Source organism: Tamandua tetradactyla, chromosome 18, assembly GCF_023851605.1.
Source record: "Tamandua tetradactyla isolate mTamTet1 chromosome 18, mTamTet1.pri, whole genome shotgun sequence".
Classification (NCBI taxonomy): Eukaryota; Metazoa; Chordata; class Mammalia; order Pilosa; family Myrmecophagidae; genus Tamandua; species Tamandua tetradactyla.
Window position 1 is genome coordinate 745385 of NC_135344.1, and position 23472 is coordinate 768856.

A 23472-nucleotide genomic window follows, 5' to 3' on the forward strand; every position below is an offset into this window, starting at 1 on the left:
GTCATCCATTACCAAAAAATTCCCATTATCACAAATAGAAATTCCATATAATTTAAGCATTAAAGTCTATATAATTTAAGCCAGTTTGAAGCTATTATGTACCCCAGAAAGTCTTGTTTTAATCTTGATCCAATCTTGTGGGGGACAACTGTTTCCTTTAATCCTGATTCAATACTGTAGGGCTGAAATTTTGACTAGATTATCCCCACAGAGATACGACATGCCCAATTATGGTGGGGTGTGACCTTTTGGTTAGATGGAGACTTGACTCCTTCCATTCCATGTAGGTCTTGATTAATTTACTGGGGTCCTTTGAAAGGGTTTAAACATTTTGAAGTGACTGCAGAGCAGACAGTGATGCTTGAAGAACAGTTGTTTTAAATCTGACAGAGACATGATGTTTGGAGTACCAACGGAGTCAGCCCACACAGCCAGAGACCTTTAGAGAAGCTGGAGGAAAATCCTAGGGAAGCCTTATGAAATAACAACCTGGGAGAGAAAGCTGGCAGACATCTTCATGGGCCTTCTCAGCTGACAGAGATGTTCTGGATTGGATTAGCCTTCCTTGACTGAAGGCAACCTCTTGTTGGTGTCTTAATTTGGACATTCTCATGGCCAACTGTAAACAGGCAACTGTATAAATTTCCCTTATAAGGCCATTCCATATATTGCATTCTGTGAGTTTACCAAGCTAATACACTCCAAATTTCTGACTCCCACACCAGCCACTGGTAAACTATTTTCTAGGTTCTGACTCTATGTATTTGCTTTTCTAATTATTTTATATCAGGAAGATACTTTTACTTTTGTGTCTGGTTTATTTCATGAAACATGATGTCTTTAAGGTTCACCCACATCATAGCATGTATTAGAACTTTACTTCTTTTCATAATTGAATAATATTTCATTGTATGTATATGTCACATTTTGCTCATCCATTCGTCAGTCAATAGACCTTAGGACTGCTCCCATCATTTGGCAGTCATGGGTAATGTCAGTTTATTAATTTGTTAAGCTGCCAGAATGCAATATACCAGAAATGGAATGGCTTCAAAAATGGAATTTAATAAGTTACAAGTTTACAGTTCTAAGGCTCTGAAGATGTCCAAATAAAGGCACCAACAAGAGATTACCTTCACTCCATAAAGGCTGATGCCATCCAGAAAACCTCTGTGAGTTAGGAAGGCATGTGGTTGGTTTCTGCCTAGTCCTTGTTCCTGGTTCTGTCACTTCCAGTTTCTGATGCCAGTGGTTTCCTCTCTAAGCATTGGTGGGACTTCACTTAATTCCTCCAAGACATAACTCTTGGTTCTGGCTTACTTAGCATCTCATGTTAAGGCACATAATGACTTCTGCTGGGCTCTGCCCATGTTTAGGCATCTGTTCTCTCAGTCAGCACTCCAAGAATCTCCAAACATCTGCATCTCTGTCAGCTCTTAAGCAAATGTTTTCCTAGTGTCTGCATCTGCTGAGCTTTTTCCTAAATGTTTCCTCTTTAAAAGGACTCCAGTAAATTAATCAAAACTCACCATGAATGGGTAGAATCATTTCTCTGTCTAAACAAAAGGCCACACCCTCTTTGCTCATTAAATATTGACTTCCTTTGTCCCTTGAAACAGTTTTTGTCTTAAAGTCTATTTAACTGATATTATTATAATTATTCAGCTGTAGTTTGATTACTATTGCTTGGTATATTCCCCTTCCTTTCACTTTCTATCAACTTGTGTCTTTGAATTTAAGCTGTCTCTTATGTATAGCACATGTTTTTTTTTCATGCTTTTATATCCATTATATAATTCTCTGCCTTTTGACAAGATAGTATAACCTATTTACATTTAAAGTAACTACTGATAAAGAAGAACTTTTTTCTGCCAATTGCTGTTTTGCCCTTGTATTACTTTTTAAATTCTCAATTCATCTGTTAATACCTACTTCCATATTTATGAAACCTTAATTGTACCATTTTGAAATTTTTCTCACTTATTTCTCAATGTATTTTTCTTAATGGTTAACATGAGGGTAAATTGTAACATCTTCAATCTGTGGCAATCACATTTGATTTTATATCAACTTAATTTTAATGGTACAAACTTATACTGTTCCCATTTCCCCTTGTCCCTCAAGCTTTTATCAAATATTCTGTTGGGATGCCTTCAACACCATCTGCGTCAGTTGGCAGTATCTGAGTTATCTGGATATTCAGTTTTGTTTGTCTTTTATAAAAAATTTATACTTAGATTATATTCATTTTTAGTATAACTGATGATAATTTTAGTAATAAAATTTAATTCATACATTTCATTTTATTTATTGATATGATTTGAATTATTTCTGTAACTTTTGTTATTTTACTTTCAATTTACTCCTGTTCTTTTTTTTTCTTTTTTAGACAGATTTCTTCTTGTTTGAGTGATTGTCTACCCACTAATATTTGTTTATAAACTAGGACGAGTCCATTATAATTAATAATCTTATTTGGTGTGATAAAGAAAACAAATTTATGCATGAAACTTACACATTCTAAAAACAGAGTTCCAATACTGAAACACATAGAGAGCTTTTTATTCACTAATATGAAACACACTCTATTTTATGTTTATATCCTATCTCTTCCTCACTATTTTTATGATGTCTTTGAGCTATTATTCCTATATTTAAAAATACACATTATATAAAAAAAAGTTTTATCAATTGGGATTCATCCCAAGAATGCAAGGTAAGGTCAACAAAGGGAAACCCATCAATATATCATATACCATATAAATATAACGAAAGAAAAATTAACATGACAATTTCAACAGATTCAGGAAAACATTCAGCAATGTCTATCACCATTTCAGTATAAATACACTAAAAAAAACAGGGTGCATGGGTGGTTCCCATTCATGTTACTGTTATTTCACACTGATGAAATGATAGAATTATGTGTTCACTTCACCATCTTCATTCTAAAGCATTAAAATAATTATATTATTAAATAATTAAATGAATTATCATGCATGTTCTTTTGTGGTGGTAAATTGGAGAAATGTTCTGGAAAGTAAATTGGTAACATATAAACTGACATATTTTTCACTGATTTTTGCTTATTGATTGCACATCTAAAATACTGTAGAAATAAATAGCGATAACCATAGAACACAAAATATGTAAATGTATGCTCACTTCAGTTATTTGCCATAAGGAAAAATGGGAACATTCAAAGTATCTAATTATAGGGGACATATGTAATAAATTATTGATGTTTTTGTATATTATCCAATCACAATAGAAATATGCACAATCATAGTTAATTAGAAAAGAAATGCATGCAATTATATATTCAGTTTTATAACAAAATTAGAATAAATTTATTACCATAGAAAAAATCAAGATTAAATACAGAAAAATGGTGTTCTAGTTAGCTAGCTGCCAGAATGCACTATGCCAGAAACAGAATGGCTTTTAAAAAGGGGAATTTAGAGTGGGCCATGGTGGCTCAGCGGCAAGAATGCTTGCCTGCCATGCCAGAGGACCCAGGTTTGATTCCCGGTGCCTGCCCATGTAAAAAATAAAAAATTAAATAAATAAATAAATAAAAATGGGGAATTTAATGAGTTGCTAGTTTACAGTTCTAAGGCTAAGAAAATGTCCCAATTAAAACAAATCTATAGAAATGCCCAATTTAAGGCATCCAGAGAAAGATACCTTGGTGCAAAAAGGCCAATGAAGTTCAATGTTTCCCTTTCAGCTGGAAGGGCACATGGCAAACATGGCAGGATCTACTGGTTTTCTCATGGCTCTACAAAAAGGGACTCTCTCCAAAATATTTCCTCTTTTAAAGGATTCCAGTAAGCAACTCCACCTTGAATGGGTGGTGACACACCTCTATGGAAATCATCTAATCAAAAGTTACCATCCACAATTGAGTGGGTCACCGCTCCACAGAAACAATCAAAATGCTCACACCCAGCAATATTGAATGAAGATTAAATGACATGGCTTTTCTGGGGTCCACCACAGATTTAAACTGGCACAAATGGCAATAAGAATGTTTCATATGTATTTCATTTTTATCTGCACTTAAGTAATTTAATTCAAATGTCTTTAAATGTGTTTGATTTCATTTTCTGTATTTTCTGATTTCATTTTGGAGAAAATGCCTATTTTATTTTTATGCAGAGATTAGTATCTTTATTTTCTTATTTTTTTATTTACAATTTTCTTCTGAATTATTTAGCAGTTATTAGTTATATCTGGTAATTGATGTTTTCTATGGAGGAACCAATAAATGGATGTTAATTTTATCTTTGCCATTTATTTTGGTCCCATAGTTTTTATTCTTATATTTTGTATTATCACTTTTACTGTGCACTTAGTTAACTTTTCATTTGGAGATTTCTGCTTTTTAATATGTCGGTTTTGTGTTATAGAGACTATATTTCATTGAAATTGATAGAGAATCAGTAGTATATTCCTTCCTAGGCCATACTTTTCTGATAATAAAAAATTAACACATTGATAAATTTGAGGTTTTTCTGTAGAACTTCTCTCCTTGGTATCTATAAATAATACCATGTGTCCTTAGTATGTTCCATCTAGTGCTTGGGATTTTCCTTTCATTACTGAGGGAAAATTCACATAAGAATATACTAAAATAATAATTCAATCTGATTTATATCTGTCTTGGTATTGCTAAATTGGGTATTCATTACCTTAGTTGCTTAATGGATGTTGAAGAAGTGTAAAATAGACAGAGATGTTTGGAAAGACATCTCTGAGACATTTGGGAAATTCTTCTGGTGCATTTTTTCAGTGGTATGTTGCTATTTTACTTTCAATCTATAGTTTGGTAGTGGAGGCAGCTCCAAACTTTCTATATAGCATTAAATGGGTTGTGATATTATGGTTCCAAGGTCAATTTTAGATGAATCTCAGTTGTTTCCTATTTTTTTATTAATTAATGGAAAAAAAGAAATTAACCCAACATTTAGAAATCATACCATTCTACATATGCAATCAGTAATTCTTAACATCATCACATAGATGAATGATCATAGTTTCTTAGTACATTTGCATCGGTTTAGAAGAACTAGCAACACAACAGAAAAAGATATAAAATGTTAATATAGAGAAAAAAATAAAAGTAATAATAATAGTAAAAAAAAGACAAACATACAGACAGACAGACAAAAAAAAAACCTATAGCTCAGATGTAGCTTCATTCAGTGTTTTAACATGATTACTTTACAATTAGGTATTATTGTGCTGTCCATTTTTGAGTTTTTGTATCTAGTCCTGTTGCACAGTGTATCCCTTCAGCTCCAATTACTCATTATCTTACCCTGTTTCTAACTCCTGCTGGACTCTGTTACCAATGACATATTCCAAGTTTATTCTCGAATGTCGGTTCACATCAGTGGGACCATACAGTATTTGTCCTTTAGTTTTTGGCTAGACTCACTCAGCATAATGTTCTCTAGGTCCATCCATGTTATTACATGCTTCATAAGTTTATCCTGTCTTAAAGCTGCATAATATTCCATCATATGTATATACTACAGCTTGTTTAGCCACTCATCTGTTGATGGATATTTTGGCTGTTTCCATCTCTTTGCAGTACCATGCTGTTTTGACCACTGTGGCTTCATAATATGCCTTAAAGTCCAGCAGCGCGAGACCTCCAGCTTCGTTTTTTTTCCTCAAGATGATTTTAGCAATTCGGGGCACCCTGCCCTTCCAGATAAATTTGCTTATTGGTTTTTCTATTTCTGAAAAATAAGTTGTTGGGATTTTGATTAGTATTGCATTGAATCTGTAAATCAATTTAGGTAGGATTGACATCTTAACTATGTTTAGTCTTCCAATCCATGAACATGGTATGCCCTTCCATCTATTTAGGTCTTCTGTGATTTCTTTTAACAGTTTTTTGTAGTTTTCTTTATATAGGTTTTTTGTCTCTTTAGTTACATTTATTCCTAGGCATTTTATTCTTTTAGATGCAATTGTAAATGGGATGCGTTTCTTGATTTCCCCCTCAGCTTGTTCATTACTAGTGTATAGAAATGCTACAGATTTTTGAATGTTGATCTTGTAACCTGCTACTTTGCTGTACTCATTTATTAGCTCTAGTAGTTTTGTTTTGGATTTTTCCGGGTTTTCGACATATAGTATCATATCGTCTGCAAACAGTGATAGTTTTACTTCTTCCTTTCCAATTTTGATGCCTTGTATTTCTTTTTCTTGTCTAATTGCTCTGGCTAGAACCTCCAACACGATGTTGAATAATAGTGGTGATAGTGGACATCCTTGTCTTGTTCCTGATCTTAGGGGGAAAGTTTTCAATTTTTCCCCATTGAGGATGATATTGGCTGTGGGTTTTTCATATATTCCCTCTATCATTTTAAGGAAGTTCCTTTGTATTCCTATCTTTTGAAGTGTTTTCAACAGGAAAGGATGTTGAATCTTGTCAAATGCCTTCTCTGCATCAATTGAGATGATCATGTGATTTTTCTGCTTTGATTTGCTGATATGGTGTATTACATTAATTGATTTTCTTATGTTGAACCATCCTTGCATACCTGGGATGAATCCTACTTGGTCATGATGTATAATTCCTTTAATGTGTTGTTGGATATGATTTGCTAGAATTTTATTGAGGATTTTTGCATCTATATTCATTAGAGGGATTGGTCTGTAGTTTTCTTTTTTTGTAATATCTTTGCCTGGTTTTGGTAGGAGGGTGATGTTGGCTTCATGGAATGAATTAGGTAGATTTCCCTCCACTTCGATTTTTTTGATGAGTTTGAGGAGAGTTGGTACTAATTCTTTCTGGAATGTTTGATAGAATTCACATGTGAAGCCGTCTGGTCCTGGACTTTTCTTTTTAGGAAGCTTTTGAATGACTAATTCAATTTCTTTACTTGTGATTGGTTTGTTGAGGTCATCTATGTCTTCTTGAGTCAAAGTTGGTTGTTCATGTCTTTCCAGGAACCCATCCATTTCATCTAAATTGTTGTATTTATTAGCGTAAAGTTGTTCATAGTATCCTGTTATTACCTCCTTTATTTCTGTGAGGTCAGTAGTTATGTCTCCTCTTCCATTTCTGATCTTATTTATTTGCATCCTCTCTCTTCTTCTTTTTGTCAGTCTTGATAAGGGCCCATCAATCTTATTGATTTTCTCATAGAACCAACTTCTGGCCTTACTGATTTTCTCTATTGTTTTCATGTTTTCAATTTCATTTATTTCTGCTCTAATCTTTGTTATTTCTTTCCTTTTGCTTGCTTTGGGATTAGTTTGCTGTTCTTTCTCCAGTTCTTCCAAGCGGACAGTTAATTCCTGCATTTTTGCCTTTTCTTCTTTTCTGATATAGGCATTTAGGGCAATAAATTTCCCTCTTAGCACTGCCTTTGCTGCGTCCCATAAGTTTTGATATGTTGTGTTTTCATTTTCATTTGCCTCGAGGTATTTACTAATTTCTCTTGCAATTTCTTCTTTGACCCACTCGTTGTTTAAGAGTGTGTTGTTGAGCCTCCACGTATTTGTGAATTTTCTGGCACTCCGCCTATTATTGATTTCCAACTTCATTCCTTTATGATCTGAGAAAGTGTTGTGTATGATTTCAATCTTTTTAAATTTGTTAAGACTTGCTTTGTGACCCAGCATATGGTCTATCTTTGAGAATGATCCATGAGCACTTGAGAAAAAGGTGTATCCTGCTGATGTGGGATGTAATGTCCTATAAATGTCTGTTAAGTCTAGCTCATTTACAGTAATATTCAGATTCTCTATTTCTTTATTGATCCTCTGTCTAGATGTTCTGTCCATTGATGAGAGTGGTGAATTGAAGTCTCCAACTATTATGGTATATGAGTCTATTTCCCTTTTCGGTGTTTGCAGTGTATTCCTCACGTATCCATCCTAACAAAGGATCCCCAGAGTTTGAAATCTAATGGAGTTTGCCATGTAGGTTTTCAGAACTTTTTGGGTCTGGGGGCCTCTATGTTCCTTCTAATTTCTCCCTATGAAGATGGAAACATCTATACTATAACAGTCTCTCCTTTGTATATTGCCAGTAGACAATATTCTGAGTTTTATAAGGCCACATATAGAGATTTTTTTTCTTAGAATACATCATGTCTTTAGCTGAATTTGATGATATTTTGGATTAATTTTAACTTTATGTTGTATTTGTATTGTTACTGAAATGTTTTAAGGCTTTGTGATATTGTGATGGAGTGGATATATTTTTTATATGGAAAAACATATTGTTTTGGGGTTTAGAGTGTAGAATATGCTGGTTTGAATCTATTATGTACCCTAGGATTCAATGCTGTGGAGAAGAAATTTTTGATTAGTTTATCTGCATGGAGATGAGGCATGTCCAATTTAGGATGTAAACTTTATATTAGATGGAGATGTGACTCCACCCCTCCAGATGGAACTTGATTAGTTTGCTGTATCCCATTGAAAGAAGAAACCTTTTAGAGAGAGCTTAGAGCTGATGGAGCAGAGCTGACAGAGATGCTGACACTTGGAGAGCAGAGACACAGGTATTTGGAGATGGTTGGAGCCCAGCAGATGTCACAATGAGATGTTAAGAAAGCCAGAACCTGGAAGGAGACAACAGAAGCTAAGAGATGAAAGCCAGCCTTGGAAAGGAAAACTGAGGAACCCCCACAGAAACATAGGCTGAAAGCAATGGAGCACAGGAGTAAAGGACCTGCAGACACCAACCACAAACCTACCAAGCTGACAGAGGTGTTCCTGACACATTGACATTCCTTAAATTAAAGTATCTTTCCCTGGATGCTTAGTTTGGGCATTTTTATAGGCTTAGAACTACAAACTATTAACTTATTAAATTCCACTTTTTAAAATCCGTTTCAGTTTTTCTACAACACATTTCCACAGCTTGCAAACTAACACATGGAGAGAGAATTTTGAGAATATAATACTATGGTGACTCAAGTAGTTTAGTCACTTTTAGAGCTCCAGGACATTTAATATTCTTCCTAGCACTGTACAGAAAAGTACCTATGACAAATAATACATGGGCTAAAGATGGCCTTTTAAGATTATTCCTATAGCTCATAAACTTTGTGACCTCAGAGCATTACCCATTATCACTGTAGTCAAAGCCCCTTTCACATCCTTATTTCTCAAAGTATAGATAAACAGGTTTAAGAGTGGAGTGAATAGAATTAGGAAAATGGAGACAAATTTTCCCTGGTTTTTGAGCTACTTCTATCTGGGTGAAGATATATAAAGGTGATTGTTCCTTGGAAAATGATGACCATACCTGGTGGGAGGAACATGTTCCAAAGGACTGATGAGCTGTGGGTGATTTGATCCTCAACACAACTGGATTTATAAAGCCATAGGAGACCAAGATGAGTGACACAGGAACAACAGTGAGGACCACACTGGTCACAAAGAGCTCTGCCTCATTGAAAGATGCACCCAAATGGGCCAGTGTGATGAGCACTGGAACTTAACAAAAGATGTGGTCCAGTTTGTCATGACCACAAAGGGGCAGCTGCACAGTAAGGGAGCACTGAATTAGGAAGGTGGTGAGGCCACTGAGCCAAGGTTGCACAGAACAGAGCTAAGGATGCATAATATGTATTTAGTGAAGAGACTGGTAGATGGTAGCTTCGTGGCCATAAGCCATGATGGACAAGTAAATATACTCACAGGATTTACAATCCCATGGCCAAGTAAAGCTGGGCAATGTATCCTTTTCCTTCCTCTGTTTTTAAACTCTGGTGAGCAGGCAGACTGCAGGACATCTCCACATGTGCTGCAACATTCCCTCTCTAATCTTCCTCACAAGCATTCAACTGATTTTAAGTTGTTACTACTTAAGTTAATACCATGTAAGTACCACATAAAAGTTTATATTTCTTTAGATTCTATTATGAAATCATACATTTAAGCAAAAATTATCCATTCTTCCTATTCTATCTGTAAATTCTTGTATTTCCTTGGCTTTATTTATTACTCTTATATCATCATCATTAGTCTTCTGACCTTCTCCTGATAACATTTACCTGGATATGCACCACTAAAAAGTCCACCTATACCTTTCCCTCATCTACAAAACTGATTTATTGTTCCTTTTTCATTATTCAGACAGTGCTCTTAACTCCCCAGTTCACCAGGCTGAATATTTTAATATTGTTTTCATTTCATTTTTTAAATTTATCCTTTTACTTATAATTGGTCTAAAAGTTCTCAATTTTATTAAATATTTCATTCATCACTGCATGTCCAATATTCTTAATCTAGAATCTATGATCTACTTTCTGGAATGAACTCTAAGTTTTAAAATTCAGTTGTTTTCAAGTTTATTTCTTATTCATGAAAGTAGTAGTCTTTATCCAAACAACAGCTTACATGGTAAACCTGTAGAAAAAAACAATGAAGCAGAAATGAAGCCAAGTGTATAGTCTCAGTGATGAGGCATAGTTCTCTCTGCCTTCCTCACCACCATTATTTTCTCCACAGCACCCCTAAATTAAGCACTTCAGAAGCCCTGGTGCATAATTAAAATACAAGTCTTATTTCCCTTCCTGCTATTTATCTTTTTCAATTCTTTTCCAATTATGCTGCAGGCTGTCATTCAAAGATATACACCAATGCAGACCTGAACAATAAAATTCCGTAATTACTTCTGCAACACCTATGACCTAAATGTCAAGTTTTTTGGCATGATTTCTGTAATATGCAATTGGAAACTCTTTTATATTTATCCACACCATCAGCTGTCTACTCAACCATTCCATCCTCTAGCCTCACAATACTATTTCTTCAGTTCCTGCTCTATGGTAATTAGTATATGAAACACTGATAACCATTATCTGCAGAATTTAAATGTCACTTCTGTGACATACAACTGCTTAAGTTTTGTTCAGAAAATCAATATTCAAATGTATATTTCTTTAAATGTATGACACTACAATGGGAGAAACTACACTGCTTTGTAATCATACTTTTTAAAACTTTTTATTGTATAATATAACATATATACAAAGCAAAGAAAGAAAAAACCAATAGGTTTCAAAGCACTCTTCAACAAGTAGTTACTTGTCATAGTTTGTCATGGGCTGCCACATGATTCTCTCAGATTTTTCCTTCTAGCTGCTCCAGAATATAGGAGGTTAGAAAGAATAAATATTTTTCATCATAATCAACTTTTTAAATTCTTTTTTTGTGAAAAATAACATATATACAAAAAAGCAATGGATTTCAAAGCACAGCATCACAATTAGCTGTAGAACACATTTCGGAGTTTGGCATGGGTTACTACTCCACAATTTTAGGTTTTTACTTCAAGATGCTCTAAGATACTGGAGACTAAAAGAGATATCAATTTAATGAGTCTGCAATTATATTCATTTTTTAAATCCTATCCTCTCTGTATAACTCCATCATTCCCTTTGATCTTTCTATTCCTTTCTTTAGGGGTATTTGGGTTATGACCATTCTAACTTTTTCATGCAAAAGGCACAGTCAATAATATGGGGCAGGGAGATGGAACTAGCTGATGTTCTGGAGATGCTGGGCCCTCTAGATTTTAGGACCTATGTGGTCCAGAAACACATATGGAGGTTGTAGGTTTCTGGAAAGTTACTTTAGCACATGGAATCTTTGTAGAATCTTATATATTGCCCTAAATATTCTTTAGGATTGGTTGGAAATGGTTTTAGGTTGGGGTTGACAAGTTATGACAGGTAGCAATGTCAAACTGAAGCTTGTGTAAAAGCAACCTCCAGAGTAGCCTCTTCACTCTATTTGAACTTTCTGCCACTGATACTTTATTAGTTACACTTCTTTTCCCCCTTTTTTTGTCAGGATGGAGTTTTTGATCCCACAGTGCCAGGGTTGACTCATCCCTGAAATTCATATCCCACACAGCCAGGAAACCTTGCACCCCTGGATGCCATGTCCCATGTAGTGGGGATGGCAATGCTTTCACTTACAGAGTTGAGCTTAGAGATAGTGAGGCCACATCTGAGCAATAGTAGAGACTTAATGCCTATGACTAAGAATTCGTGGAGACTGGAAGTGATTTACATATTTAAGATTTATGTATTCATCCTAGATTCTAATATTTCTAGCAAGCATTTGTTAGGAGCTGGCTAAAATAAGAGGTGCTAAACATGAAAAAGCAAATAAAACAGTCAAAATTCAAATGTGAGGCTCCAAGTCTAATGGTGGAGCCAAGAATTTTTCTACCTTAAATTACATTTGGAAAAATTCCTTCCACAAATCTCAACTTTGGTAATTCGAATTTGGAAAGTAAGGGACACTTTATTTTAGATGTTTATATATAATTGCCATAGGATTAGCCATAGCGTTCCCCAATCTAATAATTTCTTTTTTATGGCAATGCTGTCTTTAATTTCCTAATATATCTTTTATGATAAATGCTCTTTTATGATACATTTTGTTTAATGTATTCTATTGGTACTGCCAAAGAAATAATACAGTTTTCAATTGCATTCTGTTTACTTTCTTTTTATTAGACCCCATTTACTTTTAGATTAATTCATCCTCTTTTTGTTTCTTTTGAAATCTTTTGTTTTTTCCCATTTCATAAGATGAGTATTTCCTATGTCATCTTTCTTCAGTTATTTGTGTGCTTATATAGAGAAGGACATTTATTTACTCTGGGTCCAGTGCTTGTTCTACCCCAAGTTTTACTATAAACTACATTCCTTTTTGGTTTGTGCAAAAGTGGATGAGTTATATTTGCATTTCATTTTCTTGTCTAGGGCTTTCAAGGGCTATGTTTTATAATTTCAAATATAACTAAAGTATTTTAAAAGACAAAGTAACATAATTAAAGATAATTTTGTTAAATTGTAATTAAAAGGGAATATAAGATATAAAATATCTAGTATTCTAATATATTGAGTTTTTAATGCCAATTACATAATAAAATCTTGCAATTAATTTGTTACCTAATATTTATTTTCACCAAATAAGGGAACTGCAATCCTTATATATCTGCCACATATTTATCTATCTAGTGAACAATTTATTCAATTCATGTTCTTAATTCTCATTTTAAATTAGTACCATGTCCCTAGTAGGAGAAAGACAAGTTCATATAAGATGAAAGAAAGTATAACAAATGAGATGGTAGGTGGGCACAAATGAATGATTAGTACCGACTGAAACCTAAATTGCATTTTTTTATACTCCCTAGAGGGGAAAAACTTCTGAGACAATTTTCACTTAATGGATCAAGACCTCTTCCAATGTAAGAGGGTGAACTGTTCTTAAAGTAGCATGGAATCCCACAGAGAAATGTGTATGTGGGTGATAATGGATCTAGTGTGACCCAGCATGAGATGGAATTAAAGCCTAGGTTCATTGTTGAAAGATATTTTTCTCCCATGATCATGGGTGATGCTCAGTACTGTTTAACACCTGGATACAGGGGAACTGACAGAACAATTGTTTATGCAACTGATGAGAATGTACATAGGTTATTAAACTACTATTCTCAGCATCTGCTGGAGGAATACCAGCATTTCCCCTCATGCTTTTTGTGAATTCCAGGATTTGGGAACTGATCAAGGTAAAAGACATGGCTACCAAATGGCCACAACACAAGGCATACAAAAAGTTTATTTGGGAGTAGTTATTTTTATAGTTATTCCTAAGAGGGGAAATCTTTCATAGCAGGAGACTTTTTGAGAGGCGTGTCCTAAGGGACATTACCCAGAAGTGATAGGCATCAGGAAAAATTCTCAGAAAGAAGAGAAATGGAAGGGTTCATGTGTCTAGCTGATGTCATTCAGCAACATGAGGAGGAGTCTCTTGGTCAGAGAGCAACAAGTCAGCAGTTGGTTGAGGACTTTCATATCTCCAGGTTCTGTCTTTCTTATGACTCACAAATGTTGGGTGCAGTTTCAGAGGATGTGTGAAAAGGACGGCTCTAAATGAGTATAAACAAAATTATTTAAGGTATACTTAAAATACTCAGATATATGTGAATGTATGTTTAGTTCTGACAATCCTTGGGCCTACAGACCCATGCTCCTGTAAAGAATTAAAAACATCAGGTCCACTGCCAAGTGTCATCTTTTTTATCAGGATAATATTGGTTAAATTAGTTAGGATGTGCTCCATTTTTTTAAGATACTGTGAAGAATTGATGCTAATTCTTATTGTTTCTTTAATATTTCTTTTTTATTCTCCAATGAAGAATTTGGATCTGTATTTTCCTTAGTGTCATTCACTTTTATTACTACCAATTCAATCTTTTTACTTGTGATAGATTTATTTAGACTTCTTTATTTCTTTTTGAGTCAGTTTTGGTGTTTTATATCTTTCTATGAATGTGACCATTTCTAGGTTATCTATTTTGTAGGCATATGATTATTTATAATCTATTAAGTCACTTCTTCCCTAAGATTAGTAGTAATGTCCTCTCATGAATTCTTGCTTTTAATTCTGATTTCTTTGTAAATCTAACAAAAGTTGCATTAATTTTTTTTAATCTTTTTTAACAACTACTTTTTTGGTTTGTTGTTTTACTATACTGCTTTTATATTTTCTCTTTCCTTCATTTTTTCTGTAATTTTATTATATATTTCACATGTTAGTTTTTGTTTTTTATATTATTTATAGTTTTTTAAGATGGTGTTCTAGTTTGCTAGCTGCTGGGATGCAATATACCAGAAATGGAATGGCTTTTAAAAAAAGAATTTAATAAGTTGCTAGTTTAAAGTTCTAAGGCCATGAAAATGTCCCAATTAAAGCAAGTCTATAGAAATGTCCAATCTAAGGCATCCAGGGAAAGATACTTTGGTTCAAGAAGGCTGATGAAGTTCAGGGGTTTTCTCTCAAATGGATAGGCATGTGGTGAACATGGTCAGTGTTTCTCTCTCTTTTCTGGAAAGGCACATAGTGAACATGATGTTATCTGATAGCTTTCTCTCCTGGCTTCCTGTTTCATGAGGCTCCCATGGAGGTATTTTCTTCCTTCTTCATCTCCAAAGATCTCTGGTTGGTGGCTACGTCATTCTGTGGCATTCTCCAAGATACTTCTTCTTTTGTAGGATTCCAGTAAACTAATTAAGACCCACCTGGAATGGGTGGAGACACATCTGCATGGAGATAATCTAATCAACTTTCCACCATACACTGCTAAATAAGGATCAAGAGAAAGTTGCTGCCACAAGATTGGTTTAGGATTAAAACATTACTTTTCTAGGGTACATGAATCTTTTCAAACCACCACAGATGGTTTCTAGATTCTTAAGATTATTGATATGCTTCATATTTTTATTGTAACTATTCATAGCTATATATTGTTTCTCTAAGCCATGCTTTCACTTCATTCCATAAGTTTAAATGTGCTGTGATATAAATTTAATTAGTCTGAAGATAGTTTCTAATTTCACTTCTATTTTTCTTTGACACATTAGTTACTTTGGAGTGTGCTATTTAATTTCCATGCATTTGAGAATTTCCCTCATTTCCTTCTGCTATTAATTTTTACTTACATCCATGTGGTCAAAGAACATGTAATATATCATCTCAATTGTTTTACAGTTATGAGACTTCTTTTGTGGCCTTGCATATTAACTATCCTGGAAAACATCCAACTGTTCTTGAGAAGAATGTGTATTCCACATTTGTTGGATAGAGAGTTCCATAGATGTCTACTATGTAGTTTTTTTAGAGAATTGTACAAGTCCTTCTTCATTGATTGTTCTTTGTGGTTGTTCTAGCCATTATTGAAAGTGTGGTAATCAAGTATCAATTTATTATTTTTGAATTGTTTATGTTTCCATTTATTTCTGTCAGTTTTTGCTTCATGTATATTGGGGTTGTATTTTTCAGGGCATGCATGTCTAAAACTGTTAGGTCTTCCTAGTGGATTAATAGTGACATATTTCTACTCTAATAAGAAGTTTTCTTAAATTCTATTTTATCTAATTGGGATACCAACTCCATATTTATTTTGGACAGTGGTTTCATTTTCTAACACTTTTTCCTTCTTTTATGTTAAAACTATTTGTGTCTTTAAGTATAAATTATGTCTCTTGTAAAAAGCATAGAAGTTGCTTTTTGGTTTTTTTCTTGCTTCTTTTTTTAATCTATTCTGCCAATCTCTGACCTTTTTTTTTTTACATGGGCAGGTTCTAGGAATCAAACCTGGGTCTCTGGCAGGGCAGGCAAAAACACTGCCACTGAGCCACCATTGTCCACCCCAATCTGTGACTTCTGATAAGAATGTTTAGCCTACTTACACTTAATATTATGGATTGTTAAGTGAAGACTATTTTCGGTCCCTCTATCACCTCATTACTGTCTTATTTTTTGTTAAAAATATATTTATAGTATATAATTTAGTTCCCTTCTTGTTCTTTTACTATATATATATATATATATATATATATAAACCATTTTTTAGTGGTTGTCCAAGGGAATATAGTTGAAATATTAATTAAATCATCTTAGTTTAGGTTAATATCAATTTTATTTCAATCCTATACACAATTTTGTTGCAATTTAGCTTTGTTCTCCATTCTGTTATTGTACAAAAAATGACATCTTTATATTTTATAAGCCCATAAACAAAGTTTTATGATTACTGCTTTATGCAGTTGTGTTTTCAAGCAGATAGAAGAGGAATCACAAGAAAAAAGCATTTGCATTTTCTTACATATATATTTGCCTTTTTTGGTATTGTTATTTTTCTCTTTTACTTTTCTTTTTCTTTCTTCTTTTCCCTTCTCTTTTTCTCTTTTAGCATTTGAGTTATTATCCAGTGTCTTCTCTTTGTAGCCTGAAGAATTCTCTTTAGTATTGCCATAGGACAGTTTTTCTAGTGATCTATTTTCAGGTTTTACTTTTCTAGTAATGTCTGAATTTATCATGTGATTTTGAAGGATATTATTATTGTGTTCAGAATTCTTCATTTACAGCCTTTTTCCCTCAGCACTTTAAAGAGATCATCCTGCTGACTACTGCTATCCATGTTCCCAATTAGAATTCAGCTGTTACTCTTCCTGAGAATATCTCCTACATGATGTATCACTATTCTCTTCTGAATTTTTTTTATCTTTGACCTACAGCAGTTTGACATTGATGTGTGTAGGTGTGGCTGTCTTTGATTGTTTCCAACTGAGTTTGTTGAGCTGTGCAGATTAATGTTTAAACAAATTTTTGGAATTTACAGCCATTATTTTTTCAAATATCTTTTTGCTCTGATGTCTATCTCTTATCCTTATAGAACTGTTTATATGTGTATGTTTGCATGTATGATGGTGATGAACAGTTCCTTTTGGTAAACCACCAGTCTCTAAGGCTCTGTTAATTTTTCTTATTGATTCTCAGGCTGGATACACAGAATGACCTCTCTCCAAGTTCAATGATATTTTTCCTCTGTCACTTCAACTAGTTCTTGCATCCTCTAGTGATATTTTCATTTTTTATTGTACTTTTAAATTATGGAAAATTTTGTTTGCTTTTGTTAATATCTATTTCTTGATATTATCTATTCAGTGAGATATTATGTTGTCCTTCCCTTTAATTCTTTAGATATGTGGCCTTCAGTTCTTTGAAAATTATTATATTAGTTGACAAAAGACTTTTCTACTATATTCAACAACTGAGCTTCCTCAGGGACACTTTTAGTGACAGCTTTATTTTCCTGTGTGTGGGTTATATGTGTCTATTTCTCTATATATCTTGTAATGTGTTCTGAATCATGGATGTTTTTATAATATAATGTGTCATCTCTGGAAATCATATCCTTCTCTTTTAAGGTTGTTTTTGACATTGTTTGTTTAGTAATTTTCCTGGATTAAGTTTGTGAAGTCTGTATTCTTTTTCATAAATTGCCACTGAAGTTTCTTCTCAGTTAGCTTAATGTTCACTTAGTTATTAGAAGGAAATTTCCTTTAGCTACTTAAACAAATAAGAATACAGCTTGTGTGTCTGTGTTCTGGCCCACCTTCTATGCTCTGGTTGGTAGTTGACAACTCTCACTTAACCTTCACTTCCTGCTTATGCAGGGGCATCTGTTAGTATATGCAAGAATTTGTTTATTATATCCTCTTGATTGTCACTTTATCATTGTGAAATGAACTTCTTTACACTGATAAAACTATTTGCTCTGAAATTAATTTGATATTAATTTATCCACTTGATCTTTCTTTTTACCCATACTGTCTTATTATATTTTTCCATCTTTTTTTAAGCTATTTGTTCCTGTATATATAAAGTATGTTATTGATAGGCAAGATATATTTGGGTCTTGCTTTCTTATTCATTTTGTCAGTCTCTTACTTTTAATTCAGGTGTTTGCAGTATTCCTAGTTGATATAGTATTAATATGGTAAGTGCTGACTCTGTTATTCTAATATTTGCTTTCTATTTTCTGATTTGTCATTTGTCAACTTTACATTCCTTTTCTCCTTCTTTTATCTAAATGAGAATTGTTTAACTTTCAATTTTGAAACAAATTCACAGAAAGTTGTAAAAAATATACAGGGTTATCTCATTACTGCAATCTATAAGACACATTCATATTTCACTAGTTATACACTTCCTGAATTTGTGTTTATGTGTGTATGTGTCTTTGTTGTGGCTCTATACAATTATATAGTACATGCAAATCTTTGTCACCACCAGTGCATCATAATATAGGACTGTTTCATTAACACAACACCCCTTCTTGCTACATCCCCCATTTTTAGGATGTTTGCAAGTTTTTTTTATTTTAGAACATAATATATATATATATGAAGGAAAGAAAGTAAAAAGCCAACAGTTTTCAAAGCACATTCTGCCCTGTTTTAATAACTACTATTCCCTCTCACTCTGTACACTCTGACAACCACTCCATCTCTATAATATTTTGAAGAAAGTAATATAAATAGAATTATATAGTATATACCCCTTTCATATTGGATTTTTTCATTCACGATAATTCCTTTTAGGCTCATCCAAGTTGTTTCATGTGTCAATATGCTGTTATTTTTCCTTTGAGGGTGAGTAGATCATGGAATGAATATACCACAATGGGTTTAACTATTCACCCAGAGAAAAATATTTAGGTTGCTTGTGTTTGGGCTATTAAAACAGATATGATTTCAATATTTATGTACAGGGCTTTGGGTGGAAATCTGTGATATGTGCCCAGTTGCATAATTGCTGGCTAGTAGAATATGTGGAACTACATTTTACACTTTAGAAGAAACTACAAAGTGTTTTCCAGACTGGCTGACTTTAAAACTTGCTCTAAAAGTGAACAAGTGATTTAATTTCTCTGCATTCTTATCAGTATTTGGTGTTGTCATTATTATTTTCTTTGGCCATTATGATAGTTTAATGGTGGTATCTCATGTTTTTAATTGGAATTTCACTAATGGTAAACGGTGTTAAACATTTTTCATGTGCTTATTTTACATCTGCAAATGATCTTCAGAGAAATATTTGCTCCTGCAGTTTGTCCAATTTCTAATTAGACTGTTTGGTTTTTTAATTTTGAGATTTGAATATACCCTATGTACTCCAGATAAAAATTCTATGTCACATATATGCTGTGAACATTTTATGGAACACATTAAAACTCACTTGCAGCTGTCAGAATTCTTTGCCATTCTTTGCCATTAAACAATTTGATTATAATATGGAATGGTGTGGCTCTATTTGACTTTATCCTGTTTGGGTTTGTTGGTCATCTTGGATGTATATATCCATGTCTTTTATTAAATAGGGGGAAGCTTTCCATAATTTCTCTGAATACTTTTTCTATTTCTATTTCCTTTTTCTTCTTCTGTATTGCCTACAATATGCATAGTGGCATGCTTGATAGTGTTTCACAGGTTCTTCAGATTGTGTTTACTTATTTCATTTTTCTTCTTTCTGCTCAACAGACTGAATTATTTAATTCTCTTATCTTCAAGTTCCCTGATTCTTTCCTCTTCCTGCTCTAATCTGCTGCTTTACTACTCAAGGCATTGCCTTCTATTTCTGTTTATGTGGTCTTCAGCAGTTTTGCTCCTTTTCATAATTTCCATCCCTTTGTTGGTATTCTCTTTCTGCTCATCTACAGTTTCCCTAATTTTCTTTAGTTCTTTGTCCATGTTTTCCATTAGCTTTAGGTCCATTTTTAAGTTTCTGCCTGGAGTGCCTCTTGTCTGATTTTCAGCACTGATGGTTTCTGATCCTTCAATCTCCCTTACCTGTGCCATTGCTTCCTTTTTTTTCTTTGTATGTTTTATATTATTTTGTTGAAATCTGAGCATTTTGATACTTTAACATATCATCACAAAGGTAGACTCTGTGGCATCTGTTCCTTAAGCTTATAGGCAGATATTTATGAGAGACCTTACCTTGAATGCCAAGAATTAACACCACCACCATTCCCAGTCTTTGCTGATACACCTGTGTAAATGCTGTCCTTCAGAACTTATGCATACAAGGAGTTTGGAGAAAAGCTCAAGGCCAAAGCACAGAGGCATCCTGAGTCTTTTTGCGTGTGTTCCTTGTTTTAGGCATGTGTGCTTTGCTCTCAAAATACCACCATTAACACAGATAAAAGTGTCCCCTCTTCTTTGGGAAATAGTTCCTTACATTTCTGGGCCTGGCACTATATGTACTTCAGTCAGCATTCCCTCACTCCACATACTGACATGACTATCCTCTCACAGTATTCTGTAGGACAGCTCTGTGAGTTTCCTTCTACACACAGGGCAGGTACTGGCAAGGTGAGTTCTTCAGATCACCAGCAGACTAATGGGCCAGACATAAATACTCCCAATATTTACAGGAGGGTTACTTTCCTCCCTTTGGATCCAAAACCTGGGATCTTCACTGGGACCACAGGCTGGCTCCACCCTGAGCAAGAGAGGGTTGTGGAAAGGGCCAGCCCCAGTGTCAGGAGATGCTATATATTTTTAAATTGCCCTTTTCCTTGCTGTGATGCTTGCCCTGCTCCTGCACTCTTTAACAGTTTCCTGGAGCTTAGAGAAAATGTTTATCACACTACTTGCTGGTTTTTCAAACTTATGGGGAGGCAGAATGCTGAAGCTTCTTATTCTGCCATCTTAATATGGAAAAGTATTTTTGATGTATATGAAAATCTAAGTTAATTATTTTCTGTCTATGCTTTAAAGCTATTCCCTCACAGTTTTCTCACTTGTATTATTTCCAATGGGAACCATAAGAATTTTAATATCATCTCCATCTTTGTTTATTTAATAGTTTTGTTTTTACATTCTAGTCAATTGCATAGATTTTTCTCTCTCAGGATGTACTTTAACATAGTGTTAAACTTACATGATGTTATGACTGTGTCTTATGCGTGTTGGGCTTCTTGGCTCTGTAATTTTATAGTTGACATTAAGTTTGAAATATTTTCAGCCTATCTTTTTCAAAATGCTTTTCACTGTCCCCCTCAAATTGCTGCCTCCTTTAGGGACTCCAATACTCCATATTACACAACTCTGGTTTTCCCAAACCTAACTGGTACTATTTTCATTATTTTGCAAATTTTTGCTCAGAGTTTTAAAATGAATAATTTTACTGACATGCCTTCAAGTTTAATGTTTTTGATTCTGATGAGTATAGTTTGTCATCAATCTCATCTAGGGTAAGTTTCATCTCAGACACTGTAATTTTCATCTCTAAAAGGTTGACATGACAATTCTTCTTCCCCATTTCTGTTTATCTTTTGAAAGGTCTAAGATAGTTCTACAATATTCATTTTAATTTTCTTCCCTCCCAAGTCTAAAATCTGTGTTGTGTGCCTAAATTTCTTTATGTTCTATTTATTTAATGTGTGACACCTAGTATGTTTTGTCATGTAATTATAGTATCTGAAGTTACCACTCCAAAAACTGAATATTTTTTAAATAATAAACTTCACTTTAGAGAAGTTTTAGATTTATGGAAAATATAAGTACAATGTCTCTGTATTCTCCCAAACCTACATAGTTTCCTCTATTACTGAAATTTTACATTAGTGTGGTACATTTACTGCAACTGATTAACCAACATTGGGATATTCATAGTAGTTAAGTCTATAGTTTATATTGGATTCTACTCTTTGTATGTACAGTTATATGTGTGTTGACAAATGTGTAATGTCATGTACCAGCCAATGTGGAATCAAACAGAATAATTCCACTGGGCTAAATATGCCATGTGCCCTGCCTATTCATACCTACCCCACAAACACCATGAACCCATTGAAGCCACTGTTATTTTTATTGCCTCTTCTGTTTTATGTTTTCCAAAATGTCATTTAATAGGAGCCATACAAAATATAGCCATTTCATTCTGGCTCTCCACTTAGCAATATGCTCTTAAAGTTCCTCTGTGATTACTTTTACCAGGCTTGATTGCTTATTTTTTTATTATTTATTCCTATTTCATTGTATGGATGTGCCACAGCTAGTTTATACATTCCTCTATGGAGGTCCCTTTCGGTTGTTTTCAAATTTTAACAATTATGAATAAACCTTCTGTAAATGTGAATGTGCAATTTTATATGAACATAGGTTTCCAAATCTTTGTCTAAATATCTATATGTATAATAGCTAGATAATATAGTAGGTCTATGTTAAGCTTCTTAAGAACCTACTAAACTGTCCACAATTTTGGCTTCCAAGCAGCAATAAAATAGAGTTCTTGTTGCTCCACATCCCCATTGGATTTTAGTTATTCTAATATACATGTAGTGGTATCTCATTGTTTTAATTTATAGCTTTATAATAATTATGATGAATGACATCATTTCACATGCTTGTTTGCCATTTCTATATCTTCTTTGCAAATGTCCTTACAGCTCTTTTGTCCAATTTTTAATAGGATTGTTTCTTATTATTAAATTTAATAATTTAAATTAAATTATTAAATTTAATTTATATTATCTTAAATTTAATATAAACATATGGAGATGCAGAAAGTAAATGGCCCTAGGGAAGCCATTTGAAATGAGAAGCCAAAGATCCCAGCAGATGCAAGCCAAGTGCCTTTCCAGCTGACAGAGGTGTTCTCAACACACTGACCTTTCTAGAGTCAAGGTATATTTCTCTGGATGCCTTAGTTCAGACTATTTATGGCCTTAGAATTGTAAACTTGAAACTTAATAAATTCCCTTCATAAAAGCCATCCCATTTCTGGTATATTGCATTCCAGCAGTTTTACAAACCAATACAACTAGGTTAATTAAAATTGACACTTTTTAAAGCCATACATATACTTTATTCGATTTCAGCATACCCACTGAATATCCATCCAATATGTCCTGTAGTAAACCTCAGAGAAAATCTCATATTCTGGAAAAAAAAATTATATACATATTTGAAATGCACCATGAATTCTCAACACTATGAAATTAAGATAAAAAAGTAAAGAGTAGTACAAAGAAAAGCAAACAAAATAAATAAAAAATATGACATCCAATTAGAATTTGAGTACAGGAAATGCTCTACAACTATGTAATAATTA

General features: G+C 33.7%; 2 long non-coding RNA genes across 6 annotated transcripts in view; one reads left to right on the top strand and one right to left on the bottom strand.

Annotated features, from left to right (window-relative positions):
* Positions 1–23472, top strand: part of LOC143661902 (uncharacterized) — a 110469-nt gene that overhangs the window by 22322 nt on the left and 64675 nt on the right. The window lies entirely within an intron of this gene.
* LOC143661901 (uncharacterized) overlaps positions 1–23472 on the bottom strand; it is a 123885-nt gene that overhangs the window by 18516 nt on the left and 81897 nt on the right. Inside the window, exon 6 of one of the 5 annotated variants that reach the window (XR_013164929.1) lies at positions 23253–23300. The exons of the other annotated variants lie outside the window; for them this stretch is intronic. This is a non-coding gene — a long non-coding RNA (uncharacterized LOC143661901). Of the gene's footprint in view, positions 1–23252; positions 23301–23472 lie in introns of those variants that run through there. 5 annotated transcript variants of the gene reach the window in all.